Genomic DNA, 12,166 nt, shown 5'->3' on the forward strand with positions numbered 1-12,166 from the left:
TTATCTCTGAGCCATCTTGGACCTAACAGGTGAGTTTTCCAATGTTGTAGGAATAAAAAAGAACCCCCATTTGCATTGTTTTCATCCAAAATTTAATGTGAAAGGTTCAATAAGGTTTTTTAACTGTGAGATTTTTGCTTAACAACATGACAAGAGCTATGGCACATAATTGAGATTTCCAGTGGAATTTTGGGCAGATCTTTGCCAATTGTCACATTTTTATTTTGTCTCTACATGTTTGATCCTTTGTTTTAAAACATAAAAACAGTTTGGCTTCAATTTTTGAGATTTTTTTTGTAGTAAAAAAATGACAACATTTACCACATGGAACTTAGTTTTTTGACAGGTTCATTGTGAAATTACCATGTAATGTAATAAAAAATATATTGGTTTAAAAAGGAGCTGGGGTTGTACCAAAAAAAATGGATGTTACGCACAGTGCCACAAATACTAACTTTAAAGATAAATAAATAGAGCAAATTTTAAAATAGAAAAAAAAGTTCAATAAGGCCCTGGACTACTAAGGGTTTATTTAACCAAGCAAAGGTTAATATAACTGGCAGTTAAAACACAAGTTTGAAGTCTCTTATCTTTAATTTAAAATATTTTACAAAAGCATAAAAAACTGTAATGTGGCATTAATAAATGAACACATTCCTTTTAATATTGTTTTTTATATACGTATAATTCAAAAAGGATTAAACATGACGGATTTTAACAGAATAACATGCAAATAAACCGATGGAAATGGGTATACATTGAAACATTGAATACATGATTCCTTTAAAGTTCAAAAATGTAGGCTACCGGTAATCATTTTATGTTAAGAAAAAGCTAACAGCTTTCATAGTGATTAAGTAAACATTGTGGGTGACTATATTTTTCTCTCTTAAGTCCCACTTTGCAAAATATTTAGAGAACATAAACGCTGAAAATTGATGCCACTGTTGGATAGAGCAAATGAGCAGCTTGGAGTTTATAGTGCTGGCCTTGTAACTGTTGAATTGAACATAGTTACTCTCTGAAATCTGCTGATGTTGGCTGCTGTGGGACAGGGAAAGGTGGGGGCATCCATACAATTGCCAGCTGCATTATTTAATGCGAGCAGGTATTGTGCTGAGAACTGTGTGCAGCAGCAACAGTGGAGACGGAAAGCTCTCTCTGCACCGGAGACCTGGATGCCAGCATAACAAAGGCAGCAGCGCACACAGGTTCTGTCATGTTTCCAATAAAACTTGCCATTCAAATCAACGACATGCCTCATGGACACAACGAGCCATCAACTGATGTTTATGTGTGACAGATGAGAGATTATAATTTCAGTTTTACTACCATTCATTATCGTTACGTGCTCCATCCTGAGTGAGGTCACTGGCGCTTATCCTAGCTTTCATGAGGCAAAGGCAGGGAACACCGCAAACAGGTTGCCAATCCATCAGAGGAACACATACAGAGACTTTAAGCCACGCTCACATACCCCCACCACCCTGCACTCCTTTTGGCTGATTACCTGGATCAGGTGCATTGAGAGGACTCCTGAGTCAGCAAATCAGCAGAAAGCTGTTCAGACAGAACCACAAAACATACAGGCTGGCAGATCTAGGAAGACTAGGGTTGGGCAATCCTAATTTAGAGTCAAAGGTTTGAAACCTATGACTCAACAGAACTTTCCCTGGCATGAGGCTAGAGAGCTAACTACAAGAATGGGTCACGGTTTTTTTAAAGTTCAATCTAAGATTTTTTTAAATTACAAAACAACAAAAAAGTAAAAATAAAAAAATACCTTTTTTAATTTTTCTAATAAGCGAGTAACAATAACGGAAAAAAACATTTTAGATTGGCCCCTTTCAGTTGGCTTATACCAAGCCTTGTGTTTTTTGATAAAATAATAAATACCAAATCCTGGTATGGTACATACTGGTATGCAGTAAGATGCAACGTTTCACTTCCCTCATGATTTGGTTTATTAGTGTAACGTACGGTTCAGTGTTCAATCCAGAATTGTGGCTTCCCTACTAACTACCATCCCATACTACAGCCTAAGCAATGGCTCTCTCATATTAAAATACAACCAACTCTGTGCTCTTCAAACCAGTTGATAAAGACTTGAAAAAGTGTCCAAAAAGCTCAATCCACCTTTTAAACCACTTTTTTTCAACCACTAGTATGCTGTGAGAGATGGTAAGGTTTCTTTCACCTAATTGGTCCAAAATCATTTACCGTTGCAGGATATCAGCTCTGTGTTTATCCAAACAGGCCCAGAGTAGGTAGAAATATGAACAATATAAAACACTTTTTTAACCCTTTGTGTTTATTTGGTTCTTATTAAAGACACTTTGATAAGAATGAATGTTGTAATTGTTACAGACTACTGAGTTTCAGGTTTTTTTTCCATATTTGTCAAGTAAAAAGTGAACATTGGCTTAGGAAGTTTGAAAAATACCAAATGTATTCAACTTGAGGTCATGGGGTTGCTGGAGCCTATACCAGCTACTGTTGGGTTAAGGCTGGGTACTTCAAAGACAGATCATCAATCCATTCAGGGCCACACGCTCACACAATTTAGCATGTTTCTGGACAACCAACCTTTTTCCTCTGGAGGAGGAAAGCATTACATGTATTTGTCACTTTCACCGTAAACATACTGGTATGTGAGAATGCTAACCCATGCCCCACAATGCAGCCCTGCAAAAAAACTCCATCAGATGATGTTAAACATCAGACAAACCTGCACAAAGGCAAACAGCTCGGAAACAACAATCACCAAAATGAACGACCCTGGGAGTATTTCAGGCAGGCAACTCGAGCAGTGCGCTTACCCAGTTACTCCTCTATGTAGGCGGTTCAGTTTAATCAACTCACCAGTTTAGCATCCTACTTAAGTTCCAGGTGTGCGGTCCATTCCTTCTCTTCCATTTCCGCAAGCTCTGCGTTTGTCACCCCACCCTCCTCCCCGGCTTCCCCCTGTGAGCTCCGTTAGGGGTAGTTTAATACCCTAAATTTTCTATGGAGATCTTTGTTTTATTTAACTGAACGGAGCCTTATGCCGAACTAAAATAAATATGGAAATACATTTTATTTACTGCATGAGTTGTCTGACTGAAATGCATGTTTTGAAAATGTGGAATGAAACCCACATCTGCACAGGTAGATAAACTTCATCAAGAGAAGGTTATATTTGGAATCCAATCCAAATTCATGTCATGCAACATCCCTTTTGATTATCTAATCATGTCATGAAAGCCCAGACTACCATTTTAATCCAGTTTGGATAGTATCTTCAACAGACACACTCGAGCCAACACACGTCTGCTGGGATTGATGGCACCATTCATGAGTGCAGCAGCAAAGACTTTAGATGATCTGATCTCAGATCAATATGAAAATGTTACTCAGCTCTGAACTGCAATGAATAGCCCTTCACAGCAACACAACACCTGGCTGGTTTCAACATACCATTACTCACCCTGTTAAGAGAGACAGCAGAGGATTGACTTGGACCCCATCATGACCATATTGATCCACGCAACGCAATTTTGTCTGTCTGACCACCGCCATGGCACATAAAATGTTTCTACACCATCTAACCCGCAACTGACCCCGTCTCACCCCAAACACTTGCCACTTTCTGGCTCCCTCTGTAAATCTCGGTTCCTCCATCATAAACACATATTTCTCATTCATCTCCTGTTATTTATGCTCAGGATGGAACAGTCCCTGCTGGAAGCTGGCAACTGTTAAAAAAAATGAAGGAAGGCTAGAAAGAAAAAGGCTTTCCGTAATTTACAGTCACAACGTTACCATTTGAAAACTGTTTTAAAAAAAATCTGTACTCTAAAGACCCACTCAGATTAAAACAGTGTTTTATGTGTTTTTAACATTTGTTTTGTGTCATTTTTCTCAGGATTGAAAACATATACTAAGAAAATTAAAATTAAAATTGTGTGTCTGAGTATTTTTTTATTCAAATCATTGTGAATCAGGAGCAACTGAAAAAATGCAGTTGGAAAAAGATTTTATTTTTTATGCAGAAAATATGCTGGGTGACAAGCTTTCTGCTCTGCTCCATTCTGATGCATCCACTTGTAAACAACAAGATCCTGCCACTCTGCAAAATATATGTACAGGGAAAAATTGCCTAAATCAAGGACCACTGGGAATACTTTGAAAATAGATAAAAAAGATGATCAGAGTGAGTCTGTAATGCACCAGACTAGGGGGTTGTCAACCACTCATCGTTCTAAGTTACAGGGGGTTTTAAACATTATTATTTATTATTTCAGCTTTAAAACATTATTTCATTAAACATTATAAAATCCATTTAAAAATCATCATAGACTACATATTTATGCTTCTAAAATCCATTTCTACAAACAACTGAGAAATAAGCTGAGATATCAAGGGCACCTTGAGACAGAATTGACTTTATCCGTTTTTTTCCCCTTACTCCCAGTTTTCTGCCTCTGTCATCCCTCCACCCCCCTCCCTTAGAGGATGCAAGCGCACATGTTTAACATGAATTGCATAAAACACCAGCATGCTCGGTTGAGTCTCATGCGAGTGGTGCTTTGGCATGTCAATGAGCATGGTGATTGTGATGGGAGCTTGTTCATGGTATTGTTCCTGTGTCGGCCAATCACAGCCTCCCCCTGCATGTGGGAATTATGATATTGGAGGAGAAGGTTGCATGGAGACAGACCGGCTCGACCAAGATGTCCTTCCACAAGGTTACAGAAAGTCAATAACAGTTCAGACAATTATATCAGTTTGTGCTGATGTAAAAATCTTTCTGTTTTTGCTGACATGGACTTCATCGACTATAATGCTTCTAAGAGAAATACTACTGAATGCAACGTGCATTTATTAAGTTTGGAGGTTTGAATATTAGTTTGCATTTATTTGATAATTTGGTCTTTTCAAACCTTTTTTATTCATCTTATTTCCCGGCTTTCATCCATTCCAGTGCAAATCTGTTTTTCCCAATCTTGCAAAGAAGGTTTCTCCCGCCTAATTACCAGAAAAAATTGCCAATATAACCCAAATGCTCCTAAATAGAGTATTAAAGCCTCTAGATCAAAAATAAAATGCAGAACGCAGTACCGTGCATGCAGTTGCCAATATAACCCAAATGCTCCTAAATAGAGTATTAAAGCCTCTAGGTAAAAAATAAAATGCAGAACGCAGTACCGTGCATGCAGTTAGTGAGTGAAGAGAAGCTCTCACTGTGTGTGTCACGGGATTGCAATGCATTTTCTTGTGTGTCCCAAAGGCATGACAACAGCTATGGTAAATCTAACGTCATTTAAACTATGTCCAAGTCACGAAGCAGCAAGAACAGCATCAGCAAAGACTTGTTTGTGGGAACAGGTTACAAGCCATGCAGGACTTCTGCATTTTATGATTCTCTCCAATGCTTCCCATAACACCTGTAAAACTTCAGCTTAAGTTAAGTTCACCTGCAGCCAGTATCTCATCTTTTACGATGTCAGACACCTTACTTTATGTGTAAAGAATAAAAGCTGCAGAAAAAGCTGAAATCGTTTGTGTTAAACCTGAATAAAAATAGGAAACATACAAAATCATCAAACGTTAAATATCCTAAATGCAAACGTGAAACTACAGAACTTTTTAAGCTGTTAGAGTCCATGAATCCAACTTTTTACATATCCTCTGTAAAGACTCTTTATACAGAAAGTTCAGTTATAATTAACTGAAATTTAATAAATGGTTATTTTTTTACAGATCAATCTCATGTTCCTTCCTGCATTGCATCCTCTCATTCATTCTCTAAGGTCAGGGAACTATTTTTTTCTTGACTTGATCCTATGCCAAGGAATGAGGTAAATAAACAAGCTGATCCAAGGGTGGGACCAATTGGGCCCAAGGGAGGAAGGACAGAGATGTGTAGGGGAAAGAAAAGGAGAAAAGGTAAGAGAGAGTGGTGGTGAAAGTAGCTGCAAACCATTGGATCCTTGCAAAGATTTAAACCTTGTTTTTAGACATTTAAGATATTTCACCAAGTTTTTTTTAACTTATCTTTGCTTTTCCAAGCTTTTCTCCAAATCAGCAAAGTCTAGAATTTTGTTTCAATAAGAGGTAGAATCTAGAAATTAGGACATTATTCATAAAATAAGTTAAAATTCTTTTGCTCCATTCTATGTATGATTTTATTGGGATTTATTAAGTTTGGTCAACTTGTATCTTATTCTCATTTTGTTCACATTTTGTTTTAAATTTAGTCATTTCCACTTATTATACACATTTTTTATGAGTGTTATCATAATAAACTACCATAATGTATTTTCCGTGCCGTGTAACTCCCCTAATCACTTCAACATCTGTAAGCACAACCAGAGGTAATCCACATATACGACTCAGTATTATAAGGTCCAATGTCATTTTTGAAAATATTTTAGGCTTTTTGTGCACCGTATAGTACGGAAAAAAACGATGGATACATAAAAACTCAAAAAGTACAAACCATTTGCTTGTAACTAGCAAAAAGAAATTATTATTGATTTGAAGAATATTCAATTTTAAATAATTAATCTAATAGTAGAGCTTTTTTAGCTTGTTTTTTTTTCTTTTTGAATGCTTGTATCGAACTCCAAGTTTCTAGATTTTAATGTCTTATCATATGATTTCTTGTCAAGTAAAATTATTTGCTGCATGGACAGTTCAATTTATTATACTTTCCAGTGATTTTCTTGTTAAGATTAGTTTTCTTTTCCTAATTTTAGGCTACTTTAGGTACTTTTTGCCGTGGGCAACAGAGAAAACTGTATTGATAATTTTTGTTCCGTGCAGTAACAAATGTTCATCATTAATAGGGTTTTTTTCCTAGTGACAGAAACGTTTTTACAGATTGACTGAAGCTGTTCTCCTCCCATGAATAGTGTCTGAATTTTCACACAAATGCACAAATTAAAGCCACAGAAGAAGACAACTGGAACAACTCACATCTGTTACAACAACTAAAGTGTTAACAAGAAAGAAAAGAAAAACATCTTAGAGGACTCACTGTGCACAACGATTACTTATTGTGACTTTTTCGACTGAAAGGTCCAACAGTTGAGTTACTTCTTTGTTGTCTTTGCCTTTCATGATTTTGAGCTGCACCACTAATGACACTGAAAATTGAAACTACAACACTAAAAGAAAAAAAAAAACTCACTCAACACTGTAAAATAATTTGGAAAAAAAAGCATTGAAAAAAGCAAAAAGTCTACCAATGGGTTCAATGGGAAAATTGACTAAAATTCTTATTTTAAGATTTAAAAAAAAAGGTTGTCACTAAGACACGCTTTTCTTAAATTAAGACTTCTTTGCTATTGAAAAACTTCAATAAGAATATTTTTCGGAAAAGACAAATTATCTGAATTTTTCTTTAAAAAAGTCTTTGTCTTTTTACCATCTTAGAGCTCCATTTTTGAAGTGAAATCTGCAGTATTATGTGTTACTTTGCATAGCTACAACAATAGTTTGACTCTAATTCATATATGCTTCCAATAGTTCATTTAAATAAAATTCCATAAAATCATGGAAGAGGTGGTATATTCAGGCAGTGTGTGGTATTCTGTGCATTGCAAACATGCAATTATTTGTTGAATCTTCAACTCTGGTATCAGATGAAACTCTTTGAAGCAGGAAGCATTATTTTTCTAGAATATTCTAGTGGAGATTACAGCTTTCTGCTGGTTTACTGTCAGAGTGATTTACAGGTCTGTAGCTTAATGCTTTTGCACGCTTGCGGTGCGACAGCAGCAAGGATGGAAAGAGAAGTAAAAAAAATAAAAAAAACTTTGGACCAGAGGAGTGAGGCTTTGTTCTCATGACTCAGTGTTGCTGTTCAAATGAGAGCACTAATGCTCATCTCCAGGCAAAACTGCTGAACATGCTCCCCCAAGAGCACAGACAGAACCAAAGGAAAAGAGACGGGAGAGCAAACAGAGTTATAAGGAGCACTAAGACCTCACACACTGACAGACACCTCATTAAAATCTGCAGGCCAGAGTGACACAATAAATTAATCCAGGAGGTTTTTTTTTTCCCTTTAAAGACTTTTATGCAGATGACAGACTTGAAACATGTCACTGATGCCAGCTGCTGGTAACAAAATGCAGCCAACAGCAGCAAGGATTGCAACTCTTAATAGATAAGGAGTACGTTATGTTTTTGGGTCAACAGGAACTTTTACACTAAAAGCCCCGGAGGTTTTTTTTACATTTACAAGAATTGATGGGGTAATTAATAATTACTAATTATAAATTATAAATAACTAATTATAAATAACACCTTAAAAACACACAGAAAAATGTTTGCTTTTTTTTATTACAGTAAGTGGAATAGATGTATAGCTTTGAGAACAAGTTGAGCTGTGGAGCTCAAGTACATGAGTGGCAGAAGAAAAAAGCAAGGGGTTTGGAAACAGTTGCAGCAGCAGCAAAGGAAAAGGGGAAAAATCCGAGGGGCAACTTGATGCCGAGATTTATCCAAGAAGGGCAAAAAGTTTAAATATATTGAGAGTTTTTCTCTCAATGCAATTTGATAAATTTGCATTTACAATCCAAAATGAAAATTACAACTAACTTTGTATTTAAAACTTTAAAAAGAAAAAAAAGAGTATGAGTAGAAAAGACTATTTGCTTTGTTTGTTTCTTCATAAGCAGCTTTAATAAACGTATGATTTTACTTTATTTCACTAAAACATATTATTTGTATCACTAGAAAAGTTAGACTGGCCTCAAATGAGGTAACAGCGGTTGATGGGATTTTATGGAGAGTTTGCTCTGATCTGATACCAGGAAATGCTAAAAAAGGTCAATTTTATCCATTTGATCAAATGTATCCAATGCATAAACTAATTCTAAGACGTGAAGAACATCCTAAAGCAGTTTTAACCCTTTAACACCAAAGGTTTAGCCCCGGTGTTTACACTCTTTCAACTATTATAATGCTTCAATCGTTTGAGACGGCCTGACGGCTCAGTTTGCTGTGTGCAGGACTCATGCATGGGAAACCAGGGTTTGTTTCCCAGGAGGCGAGTTGAACTTTATCCAGTGTTGGTCCTTGGGCAAGACCCTTCATGTTACTGCCTAACTATGTTGCCACAAAGGGGCCCATGTTTGGTCTCCCTGTGCTGGTCCCCAGTCCGAATAAAGTACAGGGTTGTGTCAGGAAGGGCATCCGGTGTAAACATTTCTGCCAAACCACATGTGCGACTCAATGAAAACTGATTCGTTGTGGCCCTGACGGAATATGCGGAAAAGTGAACAGTGAACTCTTCAATTGTTTGCGCAATTAACATGAACAAATCCAGGGTCATTACGAAGTGAATCGTTTGTCTTTGCTAAAATCAGCCAACAACAAATTCATGAGTACGGTAATTGCATCCAAAGAACTGGAAGATTCTCTAATCTACGGCTCAAAAGTCTAATCCAGATTTGATACTCTGAGGTTCATTTAGTTTTTGGGTAAACGCCTGTGTGTTAAGAGTTGCCTAGCACATATTGTGCCTCAGGCTGAGGCAGTCTAATCACTACGGGCAATCTAATTAGCCTATCACAGTACACTCCCAACATACAGCTGTGAACAGCAGCAGCCATATGGGCCGCGGTAATCCATCTTGAAGATTGGACGGCTCCAGTGATCACACAAAAAAAAAAGCTTGACTGTACACAAATGTTTTTTGCTGCTTTTGACTTTGCAATACCACGGCTATGTCAAAGTATTTATACTAGCAAACTGCTGAAACTGAGAGTTCCTGAGCAGCAGGTCATCTGAGGAAGACGTTGACAGTGCCTGCCCTGCATGCACCTTCCTTACCTCTTAAGTTTGGGGGGCAAAACGACTGACTGCATTTGTCAGGAGTGAGGAAGCCCAAAAAAAAAACTGCAAAATCTGTCTGCCCTGCCTCCCTGGTGATGGCTTTCATGTGCAGAGCTAAGGTATCTAAGGTATCTCTTCTTTCCTTGCTTTAGGCTTTAACTGTCCACACTACTGGAAAAAATAATGGAAAAAAACTTTAAGAATTCAGCACATCTGATCTGTGGAAAAGCAAAAATATTGACATCAAGAAAAGAAAGAAAGTTATGATGTTGCACTTCTCCTCTGACTACCAAATTACACCAGGGATGCTCAGCGGCAATATGTGACTATGATGGCAGCAGTTTCCTACTGCTGCTTCGTGCCCACAGAAGTGAGATTCCCATGTAGACCACTCTGATTCTACATCCTGCATGAGCCGTGGGAGAAAACCCTCTTTGGAAGTCCAAAGGGACGGAAGTACTAACAGCTAAAACTGCATTACTGTTCCTGTGTGAAGGAACTAGAGCGTGGTTTGTAACTCATTTCCTCAACTGTGTGACGCAAAAAAAACAAATCCCAAGTGGCACGAGAAAGGAAATTACATTTTGCTTCCAGGTCAGAGACATTGACGTACATATCATGTGACCTGGAACATGGCTGTGTTTAATTTAGCATTCAACAGAAAAGATGCTGTCCATAAATCAGCACCGATAATGTATTTTGTTGCAAAATCTGGGGAAAGAAACCACATCCGTCCAGATTACATCCACACTGTCCCCTAATCAGGATCAAACAGGAGTCGGTTTCAGCCGTCTTCAGGTGAAAGCAGGTTACCAGTCGATGACAGGGCCGCAAAGCGAGAAACACACACACACAAACATGTTCACACTGACTCCTAAAGGCAAATAAGATTAAGCAATCAAACTATGACACATGTTTTTGGAGTGTGGGAGGAAGCCCACACACACAGAACATGTAACCTCTAAACAGAGCTTTCTGCTGGGATTTAAACCAGGAGCTCTTTGCTGCAAGACAAACCAGGATGCAAGTTATTCAGTTTTTATCCTTATTAATGTCTTTTCTATTAATTTGCAAAAAAAGAGTACTCATATTTTGTTAACCTCTAGATACCTATTGATGCAAATTTGCACCAAACTGCTTCAGCTCCAAAATTACCTAAATAAAACTAAAGCTTTTTTTTTCATAGCTGGAAATAAATTCTGGCATCAAGGGGTTAGTTCTTTGCTGGAAACAATGTTTAATCCATATTTTTCAGCTTCAGATGTCTGTACCTTTTTCAGTGATCACTATTAAGAGATGACAAATGATCCAAAAAGTGCGAGCAGAAGCCATGGAAGTATGACCTTTCATTAACTCGCACCAACTATGAACATTTCATTTTCATTTTTTCATTACTTTGCTTGGTTGAAAGAGACTTCAAAATAAAAAGAAATAACAAATCTATTTATGAAATGCAGATTAAATAAAAAGACCTTGGACCGAAATTACAAAGTGCATCAGGATTCTGTTTAAATTCAAGGTGCCCCACAGCAAGAACGGCCCTGGCTCAAGTCCTGGCTGGGGGACCTGAACCATAACACCAATGGGGGACCTTTCTGTGTGGAGTTTGCATGCGTTGGTTTTCTCCGGGGACTACGGCTTCCTCCCACCGTCCAAAAAACATGCTTCATTGGTTAATTGGTTAATATAAATTGTCCATACGTTTTAACGTGAGAGTGCATGGGTGTGTGATTGTGGCCCTGCAACAGACTGCCGACCTGTCCAGGATGTCCCCAGCCTTCGCCCGCAAGATTAGCTCCGGCAGCCCTGTGACCCCAAAAGGGAATAAACGGATTAGAGAATGAATGAAAATCTTTTTTTTTCATTTTTTTAAATGTAGGATTTGAATTAAAGAAATGTAAAGTAAGGACATCAATTTTTAGAAATGAAAAATCAAACACATTATTTACTCCCTTGTGTATGAAAGCAACCTATAAGCGAAGATTACCAAGGTTTCAAAGAAATTGCAATTTCTTGACATTAGTCTCAAACAAACCACCAAAAAAATCCTTTGAAAGAATTTTTTCCCCCTGAATTTTATATATTTTTGATTTGTGCAAAAGCATTTTCTAGCCAACCCCCTGAGCAATTTATAGGTCACCTGTAAAAGCACAAAGCCACATAAGAAATGAAGCATTGCGCCACTTAGTCTGACTCACTTCTCTTAGAATTTGTGACCGATGACCAAATAAATAGCCAGAAAGAGCAAAAGCCATTGCTTGAATTTATGTTCCACCACAGTATTAACTGAACTTTCCCTGCAAAGTTTAAATGGTTGATTAAACATTTTATTTATTTG

General features: G+C 37.5%; 1 protein-coding gene across 16 annotated transcripts in view; it reads right to left on the minus strand.

The window, feature by feature from the left end:
• Positions 1–12,166, minus strand: part of LOC101172039 (ryanodine receptor 3-like) — a 115,803-nt gene that overhangs the window by 87,725 nt on the left and 15,912 nt on the right. The window lies entirely within an intron of this gene.

Source organism: Oryzias latipes, chromosome 22 (genome assembly GCF_002234675.1).
Source record: "Oryzias latipes chromosome 22, ASM223467v1".
Taxonomy (NCBI): domain Eukaryota; kingdom Metazoa; phylum Chordata; class Actinopteri; order Beloniformes; family Adrianichthyidae; genus Oryzias; species Oryzias latipes.